The 7,427-nt window shown below is 36.6% G+C and overlaps 1 protein-coding gene across 2 annotated transcripts in view; it reads left to right on the forward strand.

The window, feature by feature from the left end:
• LOC106880692 (myotubularin-related protein 8) overlaps positions 1-7,427 on the forward strand; it is a 223,581-nt gene that overhangs the window by 51,475 nt on the left and 164,679 nt on the right. The window lies entirely within an intron of this gene.

Genomic DNA, 7,427 nt, shown 5'->3' on the forward strand with positions numbered 1-7,427 from the left:
AGGTTGTTGACAATTGGGGTTGGTTTGTTTACAGCCCCCATAAGTGAACAATTTGGCAGATAAGACTGATGTAATTAATACCAGACTTTGATAAAAAAAAAAAAAAAGTAAGTACTGGGGTTGATTTATTCAACTAGAACCTTTCAAGGCAGTACTCCAGCATGGCCACAGTCGAGTGACTGAAGCAAAGAAAAGATAGGAAAAGATTTAAAAAATATTCTGTAGACAGATGAATGTACTCGTTATATAATTAACACCTGTACAAGGTTTTCTTGCTCCAGAATTTTCTGTCATTTATTTCATTTTGATATAATATTTGGATTTTGCCCTTTAGTATGTTGTCTTTTTGGCTGTTGTCTTTTGTGAGTAATTTCAAGACTTAACATGCGTATGTTTACTATTTCCTGAACATGTTGTCCTAAATCTGAAGCCTTGTTATATATAACTTGTTAAAATGTGTTCATAAATAATATTATAGTTTAGCTACTACATACAATTTAATTGAACAGATCTATGACCGAAGGCATTCCAGCCATGACCTCTCTCTCTCTCTTTTTTTCATATGTCCATAACTACATTGTTCAAAGTGTTTTTCCATTTTTAATGTGATAGGGTTTCATTTGTGAGAGATTAAGCTGTTATTTCTAGCCAGTTGCGCAGTCATAAATACTTCCTTGTTTCTTTCATAAATTATTATAGTATCTGCATGTATATCATGTGCATTGTGTCCTTTGAGCAAAACGCTTGATTTCCTGTTGCTCCAGTCCAGTCAGCTGTAAATAAGTAACCCTGTAACAGACAGGTGTTCCATACAAGAAGAATGTTGTTATCCTGGTCACTTATATGCCCCGGAAACTAGATATTCTGCCCTGTATGTCCTAGGACTTGAGATAGTAATATCCATTGGTTGATAATGATGATGATGATAATTCTTAGTTTGCAGAAGGACAAGTAAGAATTAAGAGAGAAGGGGTTGATGGTATTGTACTGAGCTAACTGGAAGTCTTTTTCTGTTGTCAGATAAGCACTCTGTATCTCTTTCCAAGCAAACCTATTTCATGCAATGCCAGTTTTCAGACTGGTGAGGAATTGCACGAGGTGAGTGGGGTGGGTTTAAGTACTGCATTGACCAGGTTGCGTGACTCTATAGAAGCTTCCATATTACTGGGAAAAACCAAAGTATAGTTTGCTAATAATCTGCACTGTTTTGATTGAATCTTTCTCACAAGAACAGAACAGATATCAGAATTCTTTAAATAACATTTTTCAAGATTTTTTCAAGTGGAAACATCTAAAAATCTCATTAATGCCTCATTACAACAGCAATAGTAACAGTACCATGTCAGTTAATTTAAGTAGTTTTCTGTTTTTTCATCTTATTTTGAATTACTAGTTTTCAAAATATATTAGAGTACCTGTTTTTTAAATTTTTTTTATTTATTATTGCTAACCAAAGATTATAGAATTATGTAAAACACAACAAGAGCATTAAAAGTTTTGCTGATTGCTTCTTTAATATCTTGTTGCCATAACAACACTGATGGCTATTTTCATGCTGAGTTTGTTGGTGCTAGGGAGCAATAAAAGTTGAACAGTTCTTTGCGAGGATTTAGAATTCTTCATTAAAATGTTAATGAAGGGGAAAATTAGTGTTTTTTTAGTAAATAATGATGAAATTATGAGTAAGGTAGTGGGTTGGGGTGTGTTAGAAGATGTTTTGACAATATTTACAAGACAAATCTGGACCATAAAACAGATTAGATAATGGTAGAAAAAGATTATTCTATTTCAGGATTGTTTATTTTTCATTCAGAGGGTGAGAGGCATCATCAGAAATAGCTGTTGATTGTTAAGAACAAAAACTAAAGGACAACTTTTTCCATGTTGATTCAGTAAGCCATTTTATACATGAATTTGAATAGACTTCCTTTTTCAGCAGCAGTTACAGTGTTGCTTGTTGGACATGCAAAGAATTAAAATATTAGTTATTTATTAAAATTTTTTGAATAATATTCACACATTTATTTGATAAACTTTTCCTTTTTTGATAACAAATTGTTTTTTAATTGCAATTTCATCATCATTTAACACCTGCTTTCTATGCTGGCATGGGTTGGACGGTTTGACAGGAGCTGGCCAGGCGGAAGGCTGCACGAAACTTCTGTGTCTGTTTTGGCATGGTTTTTATGGCTGGATGCTTTTTCAAATGCCTACCACTTTACAGCTTGGACTGGATGCTTTTTATGTAGCACCAGCACTGGCAGGGTCACCAAATAGCTTGCATGACAAAGATCCTTTGAGAGGGGAACAGGCATTGGAGGAGGTGATCTTGTGCCAGATGATGAAAAATTAGAGTGTTACAGAGAGACAGAAACAGGTTAGCTCTGATATAGTAGACCTGTTGTCAAATACATTTTGACAGGTGGTGGTGGTGGTGCTAGTGCTAGCAGGGAAAAGACAAAAGATGAGAAATCTGTCAGTTATTAAGTTGATACACCTTAAAAGCAAAAACAAAAAGAAAAGAACATTCGACACACTTTTCTCCTAGATACACTATTTGAAAGGCGGCGAGCTGGCGGAAACGTTAGCACGCCGGGCGAAATGCATAGCGGTATTTCGTCTACCGCTACGTTCTGAGTTCAAATTCCGCCGAGGTCGACTCTGCCTTTCATCCTTTTGGGGTCGATTAAATAAGTACCAGTTACGCACTGGGGTCGGTATAATCGACTTAATCCGTTTGTCTGTCCTTGTTTGTCCCCTCTGTGTGTAGCCCCTTGTGGGTAGTAAAGAAATAACACTATTTGAAAGAAAGATGGGACAGTTAAGGTTAGAATAGGTTTGATCATAGGTCTGCTCAATCAAAGATAACTGAACTGAGTTAATCTAGGTTAAGTAACAATAATAATAACCGTTGTGTCACTGAGTTCAAAAGGGTTAAAATAAGAACTAGTATGTATTATGATAGTGTGAATCATTTTCTAGTTCTGTACCAAAATAGTTACAATTCATAGAGGTTTGTATAGTATTTCAGTTGATCTCAACATTATTGGAGATGCTTCTATTTATTTCAGTTTCTGCAAAAGGAAAAAAAAAAAAAAAGAAAAAAATGTAATCAGAGTACAGAGTTGCGTTGAGGGAGGAAATCGATAGAACCAGTAAGACTTGAAATAATTGAGAAATTTTGTAGAGTAGAAAATAGACAAGACAACAAAGTGTGTTTGGAAACATTACCGTCCTGTGCGGATGATGATAGTGGCAACAGGGGTAGTGGTAGTGGTGGTGGTGAGAGAGAAATCAGTCAGTTATTCTTAGTTATGCTCTCACCCTCACTTATATGCTTTCTTGCTTGCTTGTTTCTCTTTCACTGTATCTCTTCAGTGATACAATGACAAAGCAGAAGTCATATTTCAGAAGATTCTAAAGGTGATTCTTCAACATATCTTTGTTATCATTATCATCATCATCATGATCATTATTGTCATCATCTTCACCATGGTTTTTTACATGTTATTTTCTTGCTCACAAGGGTTGTATGGGTCTATTCCAGCACCTTATTGTGGTCCTTTATTATTTCCTTCAGGATGTCCATTCAGCTTTTTCTGATCAGCTTTCACCACTTTTACCCTTATCTTCCTCAGTCTTCCTCATCTGCAGTTCTTTCACTTTCTTGGTACTTCCTTATCCAACAGCTATCCTCTCTATACATAACATCACACATCCATACCAACTTGGTCTTTTCTCTAACACATTGTGATTCTTACACTCTTATAATCACTTGTTCTCTCAGATCATAAATGTGCTGTCATTCAAGCCCTATAACATTACACATCCAATGGCGCATGCACCTCCCATGTCTTTCTTGCCTTTGCCCATCCTCTATATTCAATGCCCATGTCTTGCTATCATGCAGCATTGCACTTCATAAACATATGTTACACACTCTGTTGTTCACTTGGAGAAGAATCCCTTTGTTTCCTGCAGAGGCAATAGCATCCTTAACTTTTTCCATCCTTTTGTTGATCTAGTTACTACGCTTTCAGAAGACCTATCTCTTTTGTTAATTAGGTCACCTAGGTAACAGAAGCTATCAGCTACTTCTGCAGTGTCTTCCAGCATTTATCTTATTTCTGTTCAGTCATTGGACTGCAGCCATACTGGAGTCTTTAGTTAAACAAATCAACTCCAGCATTTATTTTTTAAGTCTGGTACTTATTCTAACAGTCTCTTTTGTTGAACTACTAAGTTACAAGTATATAAACATGTCGCCAGTTGTCAATCATTGGGAGTGGGGGACAAACATAAACATAAAGCCTACACACACACACACACACACACACACAGACACACACACACGACAACAGGCTTTCACACAGTTTCTTATTTCTTTATTGCCCACAAGGGGCTAAACATAGAGGGGACAAACAAGGACAGACAAAGGGATTAAGTCGATTACATCGATGCCAGTGCATAACTGGTACTTAATTTATCGACCCCGAAAGGATGAAAGGCAAAGTCGACCTTGGTGGAATTTGAACTCAGAACGTAACGGCAGACGAAATACTGCTAAGCATTTCGCCCAACGGGGTAACGTTTCTGACAGCTCGCCGCCTTTCACACAGTTTCTCTCTGCTAGGTTTATTCACAAGGCATTGGTCAACCTGGGGTTACAATAGATGATGCTTGTCAAGGAGACACATAGTGGGACTGAACCCAAAACTACACGGTCGCAAAACAAGCTTGGAGAGAATTGAATTTTCAAGTGCTCCAATTATTATCCATTGCAAATAACTCATACAGAATTATGAAAAATTGTAATAACTAGAACATAGTTGTATTTTCAACATACACGCAATGCATATACTTATGTGCACACACATATGCATTTATGCATTTCTATACTGGTTTATTCTCCTTTGCAATTTATTGAGCTAACTGTCATATTGATCCTGGTGATATTATGATATATTTTGGAATTAGATTTTCATTCCACTTCCTTCTATTGTAAATTCTCATGTTTCTTACATAGTTCAACTTCTTTACTGCAGTGTGCAATGTTGAGTAGGTGACAAACTTTCGGCATTGTGAATCTGCAACATGGTTTCAATTTTTACTCCAGTTATAGTTATTACATTTCACCTATACCATTAGATAAAAGTATGAACATCCTATGTCCACAGTCTTCTTTCCTGAAGTCAATGCAATTGTTCATCATTGATAGATAACTGTACTCAAATATTTAGGCACTTAATGATGTTTTTGTTTAACACCCAACTCGTCCCTGGAACAGCAGATGTGTTATCAAAGGTGTTTTGGTTCTGGTCATCCAGTCTTTCTTCCAAACTCTGCTATTCAGTGTATTCATCTACTTTGAAGATGTTTGGGTGTGATTTGGCAAATATTTGGCTGCTATTTCCAGCAGATCAAGTAGCAGTTTGGATGCTCTTTCATTGCCTTGGTTTAGCTTGGCATTTCTTTCTTTGGTTTATTGGTCCTTGTGTGGATTATATAAATAATTGATGGGTTTTTGTGCTGTGCTTTTTAAAAAAAAAAAACGATTTAAATATTTTAGCCTTATTTCTAAGGCATTGAGCATGACAGGTTCATCAATTTAGTTTATTTCACCTTGCCACTCATGGATCCAAGTTCAAATCTCACCAGGTTTGACTTTATCTTTCCTTAAAACACATACTCAATAAAATGCCAGGTCTGAGTTATGTTTTCTTCATAAGTCAGTTTAGGGAAGGGGGAGTGGTGCCTATAAAGTATGTTGAACCATGCTTATAAATGAGACATCTGTGGTTGATGCCTGCCCTGAACTGATGGAGGTGAATGTCTCCAAAAAATACGTTGAGAAGGGGAACTTGGGTGTTGTCTGAATGCTTGCAGTAGAGTGGAGCTCAATGAGCTGAAGGAGCAAGTATAGAAAGGCCAGGTAAATTGAGCAACGACACCCCCAACCCTAGTTAAAAGAAATCAATTTGTTTATTTGAGAAATTTGTCATTGTTTTATCATCATCATCATCATCAACCGCTGGGCATTACTGTCCCAAGTCTTAGCTACCACAGAGCTGGTTACCTGATGTCTGTGACCTATAAGTGACTGAGATCACAACATTCTCCCTGAATAGGATGCCAGTCCCTTGCAGGGTTACTCATTTACAGCTGAGCAGTTTGGAGTCACATGAAATGAAGTGTTTTGTTCAAGAACACAATGCACTGTGTGGTCTAGGAATTGAAACCATGATCTTGTAATCATGTGTGTAACACTCTTATCACTAAGCCACATGTGCTTGCATGCTATCATTAAGTAGTATGCAGAATTATTTGAAATAAGAAAAGAAAGTTTAAAAAGATAGGCAGAAAATTAGTGAACTTAGATTTTTTTTTTTCAACTCAGAAGATTGTATAAAATTTAAATAAAATCTATAGCTATAGACATCTCATAAATTAAACTACAAATGTACAAATTTAAACTTTGATATATACAACAGGTGTTCTCTCTGTTTACTAAAGCAAAACTGTTAAAATTGATAGATAAAGTTTAACATTCTATTTGTTGGTGATATATTGAATGTGTTGTCAATTTGATTATCTTGGAACTTAGAAGAACAGCATTCGCTGCATTGGGGTTGAATTTCTAAATTAAATTGTTGTCCCCATCTTGTGCATCATTGGTCTTCCACTACCCCTTATGTACCACCCTCAATGTACACCTTTCAGCCCTACCCAATCTTTACAGTTGTTGCCTACCTTCCTACCCCTCTCCATCTCTCGATCACTTCCATAACCTCATGCAAAGTGTCACCCATCCACCCACACTCCTAGTTTCTCTGTTCCCACTCCATTCTGTGTACCTTGTATTTTGAGGGTCCACCTAGACACCTTATTACCTTTATTTATCTCATCATACTTCTTACTGAATATTTTTAGCCTCTCTTCTAAATGTGAGTAGCCATGTAGCTCCTCTCCGATGAGAACATGCTTTGCAAACCGCTCAGCTCCTTGCATAAACCTTTGGGATTCAAAGTCTTGTGAACTGCATGGTTACCTCATATGGCATGAAAAAAAGGGACCTAGTACACATTGTGTAGTGGTTGGTGTTAGGAAGGGCAGATGCTGGAACATGATGTAATCCTTGGTCTCACTGGATTCTGTCGAACCATCCAACCCCTACAAGTAAATGGTGGTGATGATGATGATAGTGAAGAAGAAACATTAGTATTTTTTTAAGGGTTTTCATCCTAAAGTTTTTATGTTTCTGTGATGAGTCTAAAAAGATTAAGCTGTTAATTGATAGTTAATAATTATTGACATATTGGCTTAGGTCAGTAATGTTAAGATGATATCACATTTTAGTTTATGCAGATGGTTTATGCAGACTCTTATTAGAATTGCTAATCTGATGTGCTCTCTCTCCCCCTCCCTCC

This window comes from Octopus bimaculoides, chromosome 13 (assembly GCF_001194135.2).
Source record: "Octopus bimaculoides isolate UCB-OBI-ISO-001 chromosome 13, ASM119413v2, whole genome shotgun sequence".
NCBI classification, from domain to species: Eukaryota; Metazoa; Mollusca; class Cephalopoda; order Octopoda; family Octopodidae; genus Octopus; species Octopus bimaculoides.